We start from the raw sequence: 18,433 nt of genomic DNA, 5'->3' as shown, positions 1-18,433 counted from the left end.
TGTGGGGGGGCATTTAACATTTTTCTCAGGTTAGAAATTATTTCTCAATGAAGACAAAATCTTTAATTCAGCAAAAGAAAATTGATCTAGTATGTTGTTTTGGTAGCTGCGATAAAGCACTTGCATACATACTAATAAGCTACTTCACAGAGAGGATGTTTTTATAGTAAATAGAAGGGACCTTAGTTTTGTTAGCAACAAAAAGCTTTCTTAACGTGTACTTCAGCGACAGTAGTTTTATTTGAGCCTAAAAAAAAAGCGCTATTTGTTTGAAGAATAATCAAAAGATTAAATCCAAAATAATAGGACACTCCATGATAGCAAACCGTATATCAGGAAATAGAAAAATTCAATATTTTTTACAACATAAATACATGATTTTTCTCAAACACATGTGGGTCCTTCACCATAAAATCAAATTCCAAAATACAGTGAGCCAGATTCTCCTCTAGTGTAAATCAACATAGCTTCATTGACACCAATGGTCTTGCGCAAGAATCTGACCCTGTGTGTTCTGTAGCTCTAAACAAGTGGAATAAACCATTTAAAAATAAATGAATGAGACAAATACAGACTCTTATATATTCATGTTTCATTATAATCAGACATTTTAATTTGATCTGTGCAGGGCAGTAAAGAAGACAGGCTGAAAAGAGGAAATGAAACTTGTTTCTTGTCCCTTTGTTGAGAATCTTTCTGCCCAAATGTCATCCTTTTTCGTTTACTTTCTTTCTATTCTAAATGGAAATAAATTATAATACCATGTCATTATAATGAAAAAAGTCACTTTTTGCTCATTGAGTTAATTTATTTTTGTTCTTGGAGTTTAGCTCTATTTCTCTGTAACCAAAAGTAAATATTTGCTTCATTATTGCACTGGTGCTTTTCTGAATTATGGCCATTGAAAATTAAACTGAAAGTTTAGCTTGACTTTTGAGTATTAACACCTTTGTGTGTTCCATTAGGATTCAATTTTTTGTAAATATTTTGTCATGAAAGATAGAGAATTTACTATTTCTTGGCAATGAAATTGGAAACCTTGAATACTCTCAGCATTTCTTTTCTTTCTTTTTTTTTTTTTTTTTTTGGGGGGGGGGGGTTGTGGTAGGAGGATATAAGGGGGACTGGCAAAGTTTGAGAGCTCTACCCCAAAATGTGCTGGGCACCTCACAAGTAAGCAAGCACATGACCTCAAAAAAGTATATAATCTTGATTTGACATAAGGGAAATCTTTAAGGGAAAGAATCATAAACTGTAAAGATGGGGAAAAGCTAAATATGTGTGACAAAGTTATGATGCTAAGGTTCTTACTCAGGCTTGGACACATTCTGGATGTTTGGGTTTTATATAACTGTGAAGGTAATTAACCATTGAAACAATTTAGTTAAGGATGTGGTGCCTTCTCCAGAATTTAAAATAATCTTTAATTCAGAGTTGGATGTCTTTCTAAAAAATATGGTCTAGCTCGACCAGAAGTTAGGGGTTTGATGCTGGAATCACTGGGTAAAATTCCATGGTTTGTATTATGCAGGAGATCAGACTAGATCAGTGGTGGGCAACCTGTGGCCCACAGGCCACATGTGGCCCATCAGGGTAATCTGCTGGCGGGCCACCAGACCATTTGTTTACATTTGCACGGCTGCCTGTAGCTTCCAGTGGCCGCAGTTCACCATTCCCAATGAATGGACGCTGCAGGAAGCAGAAATAAAGTGCCTACAAATCACTGATAGGCTGGGGTTTTCTGTAAAGACTGAGCACCTGAAAAAGGGAAAGTAATGAGAGAACCAAATATTCCATTTAAATTCTCCCTCATTCACTTTTGCCTCTTGTGAATATCCTAAGAAGAAGTTAAATCCATACCAGGAATATGAATACAACATCTACTTCAGTCAAATGAACAAGAGTCACTTGTCTTTGAAAATCCATCGTCCTACAGTGATAGGAACTAAAGAATCATCAGCATGGAGTTCTAAGATAAAAATTCTTGGCAATGAAGTCTATTGCTAGTGAAAAGTAACAGGCCCCAGCAGTTTCTAATCCAAGTCATCTGATTTTTTTTTAAAAAGTGACCATGTATTTAAAGCTGTTTTTGTAGATTAAACTTTCATGACCCCCCCCCACACACACACACTCACCTGATGGTGCAGAACTTCCTACAACCAGGGGTAGTTTCTGGGGCTTGATCTGACCCAGCCCCAGCTGCTCCATACAGGGAAGGGAAAGGGGGGGAGGGAGAACTCCATCTCTGTCCTCCCCCATCCCGCCCAGCTGGGACTAAGGTCCCTGGCAGCAGAGGCATCCCCAGAGTCCCCTCCCGCACAGTGATTTACCTATGAGCTGCCCAGCTGCTGGGGAGGGGTGAGTAAATACTGGTGCAGCTTTTCTTTGCTTCCCCACAGAAACCATTTTCTGCAAGAAAGCAAAGAAAATCTGCAGGATGGGGCAAGGGAGGGGCATTTTTCTGCTGCACCGCAGTGGTGCAGAATTTCTCCAGGAGTAGTAAATTATTGTTGTCTGTAAGTCTTAAATCAATGTGCCCAATGATATTTTAGTGGATATCATTAGTTATAAGGGATTCAAGATGTCTTAGATGCTTTTAAAGATCTTCCCCTTCATTTGCAAAAATGTATTTATATACTTAATACAGAGAACCAGTTTCTTAGCTCATGTAAATTGGCATAGCTCTGACTTTGGTGGAACTCCTCCATTTTAAACCATCTTAACATCTGTCCCTGAAGTGTTTCCAGGATCAGATGTTTCAGCATAAAACAAAATTGATTAAATGTCATGTTTCCAGGTAACTAGCAATGCCATCATCATATAGGTGAACAATAGTTTGGCAAGTAAGCTATATATGTTTTCAGTTGTCACTTCAAATTATAACTATTTTCTGTATTATATGCAAAAATTGCTGTTGCACTATCAAATCTAGCACATATAAAAACTATTCTTGACTGTTTCAACTGTGTGAAACAATTTGAAGCCATTATATTTTAAGTATGATATTAGATTCATTAGATTCTATGGAAACAGTGACTATTTTACACTGAATTGGAATAAAGTGAACTTCCTGACTTGGCAGATACAAAAAGGGCAGGTTCAGCAAAGAAATGCAGGTATGAACTTTTATATTGGAGAAAGCAGACATCATACTTTAGGTAGGTGAGATAGTAGACCAAGAAGGGCAAAAGTGTAATGATAGGTACTGGATAACTCAAGTTTGGAGAGTTAGACTGAGCAGAGCAGAATTGGTTGTTTTGTTCCTGGCTAAACTGCAAATGCTTTTCAAATTTCTTTGAGCAGACAAAAATATGACTTATTTAATCATGCTGCAGTAAAGAAATTTTGAGAAGACCATTCATATTATAAAGAGAGAGCAGAGTTGATAGATTATCCAGTGTTGTGAGGCTTGATTAATTAGATCACAGTTTTCAGAAGTGGGTGCTTTAAGTTAGTCTCCAAAATCCATGTTTTGAAACCTACAAGAGTGACTAATTTTTCAGAAGTGCTGGACACTTAGCCCCATTGGCTTCAACAGCAGTTGCAGTGCACTGAGCCCTTTTGAATAATAGCCGCTTCCTTAGGTGCCTGCGTATGGACTTTGGAAGGTAACTTTAAGCACCCATTTATGAAAGTCATGGCCTTCATGTGTAAGGCGGTTGAATGAAAGGCACAATAGGAATAATTATTATAGGGATCAAAGTGCTTTACAGTAAACAAACAACTGTCACATATAACAGTTATGTGAAACAAAAAGCATTGCACTGTGTTTAAAGCTATCCAAAGTGTCTGCTGCAAGCACAATACAGGTCAAAGATTTCCACCTAACAGGTACAAAGGGGTAAAGACTACTCCACAATTCTGCTAGCTGGGAGGGGCATGGCTGCATGGAAGCAGTGTCATTCTGCTCTGCAAAAGAACAGGATTTGGCTGTTTGTGCAACAGGGCCACACTCTTTGAACACCACAGAGCATTCTTTCCTATGGACTCCTAGCATGCAGCTGCAGAGGGAGTTTTGGAGGACAAGGTGGGGCTGGTGGATTCATTAGATATGTCCCATGTGGGTTAATAGATTGTAACAGGAGGGGCAGCTTTTATCACAGCAGCCAGGAAGAGGAGGGGAAGCTTTAAGACTGCTGTTAGCAGAGAAGTGTCTGTGCTCTTGTTCCATCTTCCCCACAAACTCTTATTTTATACCCTGAAGGGACATACTGGCCACAGGGATTACTGTAGCAATAGGGTAGCTCTACTGTGTCTCTAAAGCTGGAAAGGGAGGATGATGCACTCTTTCCCTCCCCACAAGCTCCAGTGTATAGCTAAGCTACCGCCGGGAAGGGAGAAAGATTGGTATTCAGATACTATGGTGATTTTTGGAGGGCATGGAGAGAGCTTATAATTATCTAAGATTAGGTTCTAAATGTTCAAGGATACAGTCCTCGTGCTGTCATCATAAGGGAACTACAGTATATATGAATAAGTTGGTATCCCCTTAAACAGTTTGTGAGTCCCCTAGCGGAGCTCACTGTGTTCTATGTTTCAGAAGCTACCAGAAACCAGCCAAAGCTTCATAATGCATGTAATTAAGCTTGCCATGTTGTATACGTTTAGCAAATGTGGCTATTTGTGCCCGCATGGTTTCTTCACATTGTTTTTGTTGTGTAAAGGGCAAAAGTCACATGAGGAGTGACATCGGCTACAACAGGACACAAGTTTAAAACAAAATGGCTATGTCAAGTGAGAATTTTGTTGCTTTTGTACTTAAAGGATATTTGTGAAATAAATCAAAACAAGAGAAGCAGTGTCAGAATGCCTTAGATAAACAGGTTTAAAGGAACACTGAGAGCATTAGCAATTAGAAATTTTATTTCCACAGAACCCCCTTTCCTACGATCATTGACTCTCCAGTATACAGTTAGGGTGACATCATTCATAGCACCCATCATGATCCAATATGGGGCAAACGGATTATCTGTTGGGATAATATAGCAAATACTATTTTTCTTTGCCACTCCATTCTTTTCTAAAGGCTATCTCCCCCATGTCCTCTGGTCTGCCTCCATGGATCCCACTTCCCCTTTTCCATTTCCTCCTACCTCTTGCAGCTCATGTTCCCCAGTCATCCTGAAGATCACAGCCTCCCCACTGAGCTCTGCACCCTACACAATGGGGCTTCTCTGCTGGAGCTTTCAATAAGGAGACAGTGAGAGTTTCATGTTCTTTTCACACAGACAGCTGAGACAGCTTTGATCTAGTGCTGTACGCTAGAGTGGTGCCAACCTAGCTCTTGCTTCAAACATGAAACATCCATATATATTCTAAAAGAGGGACTTTGATAGAAATAGGGAAAAAATAAAAGCCCCATGTGAGAGTTTTATTCAGAAGGATTCCTGTATCCTATAAGATCAGGATTGTCTGAAAGACAGTGACACAAGATTGATTACTAGGCTATTATTTTAAAAGTTTAACTTAAAAGTTTATTTCTTTCATATTCACTTGGTTATGCAACTCTATCAAGTTCCATCTCTGCCCCCCCCCCTTTTTTTTTTTTATTTGTGCTTTTTAGATTTCAGTTGCTGAAAATACTATGGGGCTTTGGATTTAAATATCACTACTTTGTAAATTATGCAGTGATTAATTTTGCTGTTCATATATTCATGACTGAGACCTTCAAAGAAGTTTCAAACCTTGTCTTGTTTGTTTGCCTGAGATCTCGCAGTGATATACAGGTAAATAAGGTGGCTCTTCTGTTTCAATAAAAATGAAGACTCCACAGATTCTTATCAGCCCTTCATAAATGTGATCATATAGACATAACAATACCTAGCACTTATATAAATAACTACATAAGAAAAATATACCCTGGAATGAAAGAATGCTCGGGTTGTGAAGTTAAGCACTCAAAAGTTAGGAAAGGCAGAATAATTGCCTGTGCAAACTTAATTTGACCCCTTTATGCATATACATGTATATCTCCCTGTTGCAGAGATCTATAGAATGATTAAAAATACATCTGGTAAGGATATCATTCTCTAGTAAATTATGTAGGTTTAGCATGTGTATGTATATATGTGAAATTAGGGCATGGAACTTGCTACAGTCACAAGGATTATGCTGGTGGAGATATTGCAAAAGACAACAGATGATAGAATGCCAAAGGAAATAAAGCAAATTCAGCCAAGGTCAGTCTGATCTAGAGGCCAACCACTGGCTAGTGGACAGGACAACATTTGCAGAGGTGTGACCTGGCAGGCTGGGCTTAATGGAGGAACAAGCCATGGACAGGAAAAGATGACAATGCTGTACTGCTCCTATGTCTTCAATAATGCTTTGGAATGAAAGATAGATAGCTGCAGTTCCATATAACAGCGTAGGTGTATGTATCATATCTATCACTCTATTTTGTATCTCTATCTAACTACAGAGAGAGAGAGAGAGAGAGATGCAGAGAGAGATACTATTTCTATATATACAGAAAGAAAGAACTAAAGCTATTACTATCTGCTAACAGGTACTAACACTCACCATTCCTGGACTGTTTGTCAGTCCTCTGTTTCTCTGTCAGGACAACCCCCCTAGTCCTTCCTTCTAGTGTGCAGCCCTGTTCTTCCCAACAGGAACTCCCACAACCTCTCTGATGGGAGTATCCTCATGGTTCCTCTCCTGCCCAGCTCTCTACCAAGGAACTGTCAGCAGATCAGCCCCTCCAATACTCCCCCTTCCTTCAGTCCTCTCTCTGTGATTCTCTGGCTTAGGGATGCTAGCCAGCAAACCCATTGATACTCTCTTGTCTTCAGCTCTCTCCCAGAAACAACCTTCTTTCTCTGGCAGCTCCACCTCCTGCTCTTCCTCCTGATGAACCAGTGTGCTCTGTGTCTTCTTTTTTCTCATAAGTCCTCTTCTAGTTCCCCACATGCTGTCGCACCTTCTTAATTGGCTCAGCTGGGAGCACCTTGACTGAAACAGGAGAGCTGAGCCCAGTTACTTTTAATGGGCCATCTCTCCTTTTATAAACAGCAATAGCTTAGAATGTATTATAAACAAAGCCATAAATTTTCATTCCAGAATTTATGCTTTCTAATATTTGTTCTTGCAGACATAAAATATGTGGACATAAACATATGAACAAGGTAAATGGTATCACATAGGAGTAGAATTGATTAAAATTATCCAATTTAAATTATTTCAGGAAAACTATTTTGCACCATGGATATGACCTCTATCTAATTCATGAAGTATAAACATTCTTTTATGGGGTTGTATATTACTAGCATGTGGTGAGAGTGTTCATGTTTATGATCAAATTGTGTATCAAGATTATGCTAGCTGGTTGTCTAAATTAATGCTGGTCTCCTTTGCTCTGTGCGGGGGATTGTGACCTCAGATGTAATTTACTCCTCCCATCTTTATTCATTTTCTCTATCCTCCTGATTTCTTTAGCCCAGTGACAACAAAATATAAGTTTCAGAGTAGCAGCCGTGTTAGTCTGTATTCGCAAAAAGAAAAGGAGTATTTGTGGCACCTTAGAGACTAATATAAGAGTAAGCTCTGAGGGCCCATCCGTCTGCTATTCATGTTAACGGCAAACTTCATCAAGAACAAGACTGGGCTCCGAAGCTCTACATGAGCTTATCAGTTAAAATGACATCACAGGCAAGACCCTATAGATTCTGAAATCAGCTAATCCATATAGGGAGATGCAGGGTGACCAAAGGAATGAGTCAGTGGCTTTCAGAACATGATCTTGAATATTTGAATATTACATCATGGAAGACTAGTGATGGACAAATAACCTGTAACATTAATTTATTGGGCAAATGCTGCCTCTTTTTACATATTCGAGAAGATTGGGATTTTTTAAAAATTTATTTTGCTATCTATAGTTGTTTACTCAGGGAAAAAGTCTGGCCCTACTGCAGTCAATAACAAAAATTCCATTGATTTCAATATCCCCCAACTATTTTATGCAAAATAGTTCTTGGTCAGTATTTTGTTCATGGTACTTGTGAATATATAATAGTCAAGCTGTGCTTGTTGGTTTTGATGGGATAAATCACAGGATGTATTTCTATTTTCTGATTTGGTGAGTGTAGATGACAAATGTAAGTAAGAGGTCCAAGGACTGATGACTATCAGGGCAGAGGTAGGCCCACTAAATCAGTTTGTTCAAGTGGGGGCCCTGCATTTATTCCGTGTATGAATTTCCTTTTCTTCATCTGAGTTGTTGCACAATGTATTGCACTTCAAAACCAGGCTTAGTTTCATCAAGTTCACAGTGTAAAAATAAACATTTGATTCAGTTCTGCTCTTTAGCTCTGGTGTACGAGACTAGGACCCAAACTGTGATTTACAATGAGATGACGCTGCAGAATCAAATTATTTGTATATGTGGCACTCTATACCTCAAAGCAGCATCCTGGAATCCCAATATTCACCCCTGTCATATAATTAATATATTTCATATAAAGCATGCAATGTAAGCTATCATATGAAAGGTCATGATCAGCGGAAACCCATTGTTCTGTCCATATATATATATATATATATATATATATATATATATATAGTTAGTATGTATGAAGTTATGCAATTTTGTTTTATGGTTGTTACTGAAATGTGCTGTAAATTTGAGTGCCTCTACTGCTGTGTGGTGATCCACTCCCAGGAGAGGGTTAAGCGACCATTAATCAGCAGGAGAGTTTTAAACAAGGGATTCACAATACTGTAAAAGGGCTGCACAAGCATCACACAATGGGGGATTGCTCAACTCTGTGACTCAGCAAAGCCTACCAGGATATGTCTGGGCTACTATTTTCTAGGCATATGGAGTGATAGGAGACAGTGACATCATGCTTTGGCCTCTCTCCTCAACCTATGCTGGAAGCAACAAGAAAGCTGAGAAGACAATGACTGCAACTGAGGAGACTGGTCACTGGTTTATAAAGGAAGCCTGTGTATGAAGAATTATAACCTACCTGCAACATCCAGTGAGGAGATAAAACTAGTTGATCTAAATACTACCTAGTGCAAAAAGGTTTAAGATTTAGACCATGTGCTTTTATTTTCTTTGGTAACTATCTCAGATCTTTTATGCCTACCACTTATAATCACTTAAAATCTATCTTTCTGTAGTTAATAAATCAGGTGTTTTTTTTATATTTTACCTAAAACAGTGTGTTTTGCTTGAAGTGCTTGGGAAATCTCAGCTCTGTTTACAAAGGCTGTGTGTCCTCTCCACATCAAAGAAGGGGTGGACTAGGTAATGAATCCATTGGTCAGGCTTCTGACCAGGGCAAGACAGTACAGTTCTGGGGTCCAAGTCTGAGGACTTGGGAAATTTGCTGGTGCCTTTCTCTGGGTGTGATTTGTGAGTGGCTCAGGGAGAATTCATGCAATGTAGCTGGGTGTGGGGCTCTATGTGTGGTTGTGCTGAGTGATAACAGTGCCAGCAGGGGTTTGCAGCTTGTCACTAGCAAACCACTGTGAGAGACAACCCAAGCTGGAAAGTTAAGAGGGCACAGCATTACTCCAGTTCCAGGTTGCACCCCAGGGGTCCTGTCACAGTATCTAAGCTGTTCCTATGAAGTTATAAGTTGATAGTCTTCTTTCAAGAACAGAGAGTGGGATTCTGATTGCTGTACTACTTTGTAACTGCTAGAATTCCTTTCTTTGTTTTACATGTCATATGTCCGGTGGGCTGGGAAATGTATGAAACAAATACAGCATTGTGACTGATATATTTAGATACACCAAGAGGAATAAACCCACTACGTGAACAAGAGAAGGCTCAAGTATCAGAGGGGTAGCCGTGTTAGTCTGTATCTACAAAAACAACGAGGAGTCTGGTGGCACCTTAAAGACTAACAAATTTATTTGGGCATAAGCTTTCATGGGTAAAAAACCCCACTTCTTCAGATGCATGGAGTGAAAATTGCAGATAAGGCATAAATATACCGGCACATGAGAAGGGAGGGCTCACAGACTTTCAAGGCTTTGTTTGTCTGTGATGTAGAGAGGGAAATATTTCAACATAGTGTAACCCTATCACCCCCTGGATGTGCTGTTCTGTCCCCATCTAGTGGCACCAAGACCACTTAGAGAGCAATTAATGAGCATGCTCTACAGCCTTAGCTGAGAGCCAGCTTAGCTTAGCTTTTAGCTCACGGAGTAGAGGCTCATGCACTAAGCTCCAGAGATCCCTGGTTTGATCCTGCCTGCCGATGACCAGGGTCTGTAGGTGTTGCAATAGCTCTTGGCATTGCCTTCAGGATTGGATCTCAGCTGGCAGAAAAATGTTCCCTGTATAGAGAAATAGGCGCTTTTTCCATGTCAGTTGCTTGAACTATACAGGAAGTGGGTGTGTAATCACTGCTCATTCATATTGTTACTTGGATCTTATTAGGTCCAAACAGGATTTAAAAGGTGTGGCCATGGCCCAGTTCCCAAGTCCCTTACAAAGAAAAATGAGAGACTTTTGAGGAAGAAGGAAAAAGATGTATGATATATTTTTAAAATAACACATTTATTTCTTCTGGATATTAACACAAATCAGTGCTAATTCCATGGAGACCCGCAAAGCCTCTCAACAACTTACTCAAATAAGTCACAGCACAGATAGACCAAAAATAGATGCATATTCTTTATATTTGTAGCATGCATGCAATCACCTCTCAAGTCCTCCAGAAATGAAAAAAAACAGATTCTTCCTAGAAGTAGGCCATAGCTTAGCTGATTGTACCTTTTTCAAGTTCCTTTATTGGCAATCAGATATAAGCATCCCGTGTAGTCCCTGAGTAACCAAAAGAACTTTTCTGGGTTCCCACCTCCTACTCCCATGCCGATAATATTTTCTAGGCCATGGGTGATACGATAACCATGAGGTCTCCCTTCAGCATCGCTGAGTGTCTGTATTGTCTGTCACAGAGAGACAGGAGTAAGGAACTAATGTCTGGGATACAGACATGCCACCGGGAAAATCCAAGGAACAGTCAAGTGTAGGAAGAAAGCATAGTCTGAGGGTTTTTCTGGTTTTGCTGTTTGAGTTACCAAAAGAAAGAGAGTTTGTATATTTTATCTGGAGAAGCATAGAAGCACCACCTCCTTACAATCTCCTGTAAAGAGTAGACACAAAAAACAGAATGACAGTCAGAGATGAAATTTTGACATATAATACAACTGTAGCCTTCTTAAATAAGATACTCAGATATATCATACTTCACAAGACACATACTTCTCCAGAAATGACTAGCACTTCCCCATAGGACTTCAGAAAATGGCTAATGCAATTTCGGGAAATTTGGATATGAAAAGCAAAGTGGGTTTTTTTAGGAAAAACAGAACATGTGATAAATGTTGGCTATTGGGTCCCATCATCTCACAGTAGCCTTTTTCTCTGTATCTTGTTTGCATTGTTTATGTAGTGAAAACATAATACATTCATTACAGACTTTAATTACACTCAGCAGATTACAACAAGGTCTTGCTCTAAAAAGGGTGTTGTTTGTTATTCACTTTATAGAGCCCTCCAAGCAGATCACATTAATACTTTAGTCTGTTTTTATGTAGGTTATAAGGGTTCTATACTGTCATAGATCTTTACTTTTTTTCCTTTAATGTTTGTTTCTAGATTTCCTTCTGATGAGTTTTGCTCTTTGCTTATCATCTTACAACTTCTTTTTCTCCAGTCTTTCATGCATAAGGCAGCCAGCTTTCAAATTTGTTCTGCAAAACAAAAAAAAACTGTTACCCCAAATCTTGATGATGTTTTTTTATACATGAACTAAACTCATGGAGCCTGATTCTCTAGTGCCTCGTACCTTGTGTAGTCATTTATGCCTGTGCATAGGGGGTGTAATATGTAAATCAGAATGGTGCCGATGTAATGCTTACAGAAGGTTAAAGACAAAGTAGAATCAGGTCCAGGATTTGTTTTAAAATATAAAATAAGATTAAATACAAAGAAGCAAACCAAAAAAAATACCTTTCCTGTTTAATAATGCAATAGCATTGTGGTATGTCTCTTACAGCTATCTCTATCTGTCCACTAGAGGTCAGGATTGAGCTTGCAGGGTACCAGGCCACACTAAGGGGGTATGTCTACACTACCCGCTGGATTGGCGGGCGGCCATCGATCCAGCGGGGATCAGTTTATCACGTCTAGTCTAGACATGATAAATCTACCCCCAAGTGCTCTCCCGTCGACTCCTGTACTCCAGCTCCGTGAGAGGCGCAGGCGGAGTCGACGGAGGAGCGGCAGCAGTCGACTCACTACGGTGAAGACACCACGGTAAGCTGATCTAAGTAGGTTGACTTCAGCTACGTTATTCACATAGCTGAAGTTGTGTAACTTAGATCAACCCCCACCCCACTCCGAGTGTAGACCAGGTCTTGTGTTCTTTCCTTTGTATGTGACTAGCAATGAAGCAGAAATAGAACTATAAGGTTAATTCTGTTAACAATTATAACTGAATTTGCAGTGGAAACAATAGCTAGAGTTGGTAAAGATCAATGAAGGGGAGGAAAGCTCTTGTCTTGGGCCTACCCAATTTATTGTAGCATTAGATTGGTAGTGAATACTTTACCAGTAACTAAGGTTGCAAAGCAGTGTGAGTTATAATCTCTTCTGCTCATTTGCTCATGATTATCACTTGCTGCAAAATTCTTTTGTGGTGAGGTTTGTCATATCCACTGTCAGCCGAAAGCTGACACCTTCAAATCTGAGGAGCCTCTGTTCAGTTGTGTATTACAGTGAACTGAAAAACAATAATCCAGCAACAACAAAAAATCCACTTTTCTCTATGTAAACAAAATAGTTTTTCCACGGGTACATCAGATTAGCTGAAAAATTTGTTCCATTTCACACCTAACTGTTTCTATCCTACTCCTGCACAACAAAGTGGCAGAAGACGTACTGGCAGATTCCTGGTTATTCCACTTGTGTGCACTAGGTGACAGAACCATAGTTATTTGATACATTTTAATTCAAATGTTCCTGCACTTGCAGGTTAGGATGATCCTGTCACTTGACCATTCCAATAATAATTTTCTGTATATGGAGTTATATTGTTTGTGTATTTAGTATGGGTGAGTGTGTGGGAGGGTTGGTTATTGTTATTCCTTAAACACATGTAGTAGTGCATAATATTTGCCAATACAGCTAAGTATATTAAATTATACAGTACATACACTACCTTTTAATGATTGAATAAGTGAAATGTCCCTTGGGTTCCCCTTCTTGTTCACATTTGGCCAAAGCAAACACCCTCAGAAAAAACCTGAGATGCACCTCAGTTCTTCAAACACTCCTTCCTTCTTAAGCTTCTCCTGGTTCTCTTGTCTCTTCCCATTCCTTTTCCAAAGTAGCTCATATACTCTGACTGTACCCACAAGGATAACTTCATAGGTGATGTGTAATATAGTAACATATTCTATGGGTAATTACCTTTGTTGTTCAAGATGAGGCATATGTAATAGAAGTGTGGTTCACAATTTGAAAAAATATTAGATGTGTGAGACTCCGTATTTATATTTGAAAATGAATACAGCCCTCCCTGCAACTTTTCAGAAACCTAGAATTAGACATGAGCATATTCAGAAGTCTCTCAATACAATCCAAATGCAAAATTAAATTTCAGCTTTCAACAGTCCTATTCCAGAACCAGCTGGTAGATGTCACAGGCCTGTGACCCCCGCAAAAATATCTACCCTCCGCCACAAAATCATAGAAATATGGGACTGGAAGGAACCTTGTTAGGCCATCTAGTTCACTGCAGCGAGACAGGATTAAGTATTATCTAGACCAGTGGTTCCCAAACTTGTTCTGGTATCTGCAATCGGCCGAACCTGCGGACGTGGCAGGTAGACAAACTGGCCCGGCCCGCCAGGGGCTTTCCCTGCGCAAGCGGCGGAACAAGTTTGGGAACCACTGATCTAGACCATCCCAAAATGGTCATCAGTGTTGAGTAGAGCAGGACAATTTCCTCCTGTCTTATATATGACACCCCTGTGACTACATCCCAGAAAGACATATGCCTTTTTCACAACAGCATGACATTGTTGCCCTCTAGTCAATTTGTGATAAACTATTATCTCCAGACCCTTTGCAGCAGTATTACTGCCTAGCCAGTTAGTCATCATTTTGTAGTTGTCCAATTGATTTTTTCCTTCCTCAGTGGATATTTTCTTCTAATACAATAGAGCACACCAATTGATAAAAGATTGAGAATTAATTGCTATGGTGTTAGAAAGAAGAATACATTTTTTTAAAAAAGTGTGTCTGACTGCAGTATGAACTGTGGGGTATCCATTTGAACATATATCAGTAATTCATGAGTGAAAATGCTATGCACAATACCAGAATAGAATATACCTTTCTGTACCCTTTCTGCACGATTTGGAAAGTGAAGAACTAGGGTGCTTATAAGCTAGCAAATAAAGTAATATAAGTAAAGAGAAAGCCACACAATGCCAGTTTTGTATGGCATCTTGTCTTCCTGAAATAGAGGTTATAGTTTTCCAGGTCACTAAGAAGAATAGAGATAGTATGAATAAATTCCCAAGCAGGAACTTCAGGAATAACCTCCAAAGCGTAAACATTCAGTTCACACACCCTCCTGAAAAAAAGCTATTATGTTTCCAGCTATCACCACTACATGCATGCTATTATGAATAACTACTCAGTACCACTGTCTTCTACTAGATAATGTCAATGCTTCTCAACTATAGAATTGTCTTGACACAAAATTTGTACCACTCTTACAGGTATGGTTACAGCTGTACAAATTCCCCGTTCCCCAGTGTGAACACAGGTATAGTGAGATAAAGGTAATTATACTGGCATAACTATTCCCATATGGGAAGGGAAATAACTACTTCAATATAAGCACCTTTATTCTGGTATAACTGTGACCATACTAGGGGTTGTAACTATAACTAGTGGCATAACCATAGCGCTAAAAAAATCACACCCCTAACCAACATAGTTATACAGTGCAAAAACTGTGGTAGGCCAGGACTAAGTTTCATATAAACCAGTCAACAGTTGTATAGGGCCTAATATATTATTAATATATGTTGTGCTGATAATACATATATGAGAGCTGTATCTTTAAAACTAAAGATATATGTTCTAGCCCTGCTGTGACAATAAAGGTTAAACTAACAAGGGAGTGTGGCATAATACCACCATAAAGTTCCTACGTGGCCACAGTTTTGTTTTCATATCTATTCCAGAACATCTGGGGATGTATTTAAATTATTATTACTAATAATCTTAATAGTAATAATATTTAGCACCAAAAGGGCATCCTCGATCCATGGATCTCAAAGTGTTTGCCCAGTATTAATGATTTAAGCTTGACAAGTCCCCATGAAGTAGGTGTTATATCCATTTTACAAATGAGGTGGGGGAAACTGAAACACAGAAATAATAAGTGACTTGTGCAAGGTCACCAAAAAAATTGTAGAAAAACTGATAAAAGAACCTATTTCTACTGGCTTCTGGTCTTGTGTTTCAGCCACAAGCATCTCTTTAGAACTAACCATTATGTTCAATTATACTGCACGCAGGTGTATGAATTATTATTATTAGTTATTAGTTACACTGCAGTCACACGTAGAGGCCCCAGTCAAGGACCATTGTGCTAGGAAATGTACAAGCATATAATAAAAAGACTCTGTCCCAAAGAGCTTGCATGAGTAATATGCTCTCTCTTCCACCAATGGGCATTTAAGATGGAAGGAGCGATCAGATTCTTCTGTATTTGTACTTTGCAATATTTACAAATTCCTCTCTGAGTTCTTGTAAAATAAGATATGTGTCTAGAGTAGCAAAGGCACTTAATGGTCATTGAGTAAGCAAGGGCTGTAGGATACAGCCAAGCAAATATTTTGAAACAAATTGTGTGTTCAGAAATTTTAATGTGTTTCTGTTAGTAAATTCTCTTTGCCCAAGCTGAAAAATCTCTACTTTATTCATTGTCTGTAAGTCATCAGAAATTCTTACAACAAATAGTTATTGGCCTACAAAGCATTCAAATTGTGACTATTACAACTGAATATGGACTTAGCAATGCAACGCATACTATATCATGTCAATAACTTCATGTATGCAACTAGCCAACACAGCATAATTTTCAATTTGTATATTTGACAATTCTCTAGGTGCTGGCTAATTTTGTTGATCATATATTCAGAAATCAAAAATAATGTCATATGACTGTAAATCATCAGTCCAGCACTGTATTACACATTTTGGAGTTCAATGTGCTATTTGAAATTTGCTTAGAACGCATTCTGGAACATTTGAGCCAAAAATGTTCTTTTCATGAAAATTCATGCTGGCAACGCTCAAATGCTTAAATATTTGTGGGGGAAAATTAAAAAAAAAACCAGTTGTGATTGTGAATGAATCAAAATTTGCTTCTGAATTTCAATGAATGTTCTTAAAACTTTTCCCCGACTATTATCTCTACTTTATGATCATATATAATTAGGAGTATCTCTACTCATGCATGAGTGATCTAATATCATCAAGTTTTATGGAGTTTGGACAGAGGCCTGCATATTGCAAATGTTGTAAGGTCTAAGATGATGCATTGAAACATTCAGGGACTTTAATTTTTTGTATATGGAGATTATGATAATATTTGGCTAAGATTAGTGTATACCGAGGGAAGATGATAGATCAGTCAAAAAATATTATTTTGACTAGATTTTCTTTTGTTTCTTTTTATAGAGAGGGGTAAGATGTAATATTTTATATACCCAATGGTTTAGGCCAGTGTTTAGGGAACAAGAGGTAGATCAGAAAGCACTCAGTTGAATTTTCCTTCGATTTGTCTCAGAGGAGGAAGCCTTCATCTCTAAATTGAAGAGGTCAGTGTGTTATTTTAGCTGTTATTCGTTAGTCGTGATAGAATTGTTTTAATTTTTTTGTTTTCTTGGAACAGAGCATTTTTTTTTGTTAGTGTTCCTCTTTATAGCCAGTCACTTTTCCTTCTGGCATTTCACAGTATTCTTCCTCTCCAATGCCAAATAAGGGTCAAACACTGCCCCTCTCATTATGGCCACAGAGGGACCTGACAGAAACAGAGCTGTTATGTGGAAAAGTGAGAGGAGCTGATATCCCGTACCACGGGGTCAACACTGTTGCAGGATTGCTCTCTCTAAATATATGTACATCGTTATTTAAAAGACAAGCTGCCAATGATGGTACTGAAGAATTTTTACTATAGATCCTTGATTTTGAAGGACCAATAGAATTTGTTGTGCATAGCAGCTGGATTCCTCTAGCTCTTACTAAACACAACGGACATTGTATACAGAGACAAACTATGTCCCGGCAATTAAGTGGGCTTTAGGGGTAGGGCGGAGGCAATTAGGAGGAGGAATGGGGCTGGGATCCACAGATGTGCCATTACACTTTCCTTAGTGGAACTCGCTTTTTGGATTTATGGGGCATTGTAGACCCTAAGTTACTCTATAGGCTGTGATTCCCCAATATCACTGCACCTCCACAAGGCACCATGCCCATGGACTTCCATGATACATCACAATGGCTCTGTAAGAGGTGGCGTATGAAAGAGGAAACCCACTCGGTGAACCTGGCCCATGCAGGAGAATGGGGCATGAGGCATCTGAACTATAACTCCCATGAGGCACAACAGCAACATTTCCATATTGTGCCATTTTTTTTTACTGTTTTGGCCAAAATCTTTTGGCTTTCAACATTTCACCAAAAAGTCACAATTATTGTGGAAAAAGAAAGCATTTTCTAAAGAGTTATAATGTATTTGTATCTTTATTTCTGGGTCTAGAGACTGTCATGAAGGCTATATTACCAAATGAATGGATAAATGAATATTGTTAATATGATTGTTCCATAAGCTGTACAATAGTAATGTATCTAAATATTTATAATGAGCTCATCATCACAGGTGCTGATCATATAAAATGATCAAATCCAAGGAATGATGAGCTGCACATCCTCTAATCTAATTCTCCTTCTTCTACCGAGACTGACCTTGATGTGTAAGAAACTCAGATTCCAGGTCAACATACCAGAATATATGTGGAATGTGAGAGGGTGCACGCATTAAAGAATAGTGGTCAAATTATGTGTTTCACAAACTATCAACATGAATGTAGCCCTTTATTCTTTTTGCATATTTTTCGTGGACTGACCTAGTTACTATGAAAGTATGTTACGCATAAGTATTTATGCAGAGAAATGTCAGTCAGTAGATTGATCACAATCTATTCACTTCCACTATTCTCTACTTTGCTATTCATTATTTTAGTTGTTTCATGAATCACATAAGTCACGTGGTATTGTTATATCTTCCTGCCTGAACCATTTAAAGCAGGAAAATAATGAATGACAAATAATTAATAATAAACAAAGATGAAGGGAAAAAAGCATACCCTGTACAACTTT

This window comes from Lepidochelys kempii, chromosome 1 (assembly GCF_965140285.1).
Source record: "Lepidochelys kempii isolate rLepKem1 chromosome 1, rLepKem1.hap1, whole genome shotgun sequence".
Classification (NCBI taxonomy): Eukaryota; Metazoa; Chordata; order Testudines; family Cheloniidae; genus Lepidochelys; species Lepidochelys kempii.
The sequence above is the reverse complement of the archived record's forward strand: the minus strand, read 5'-3'. Positions refer to the sequence as shown.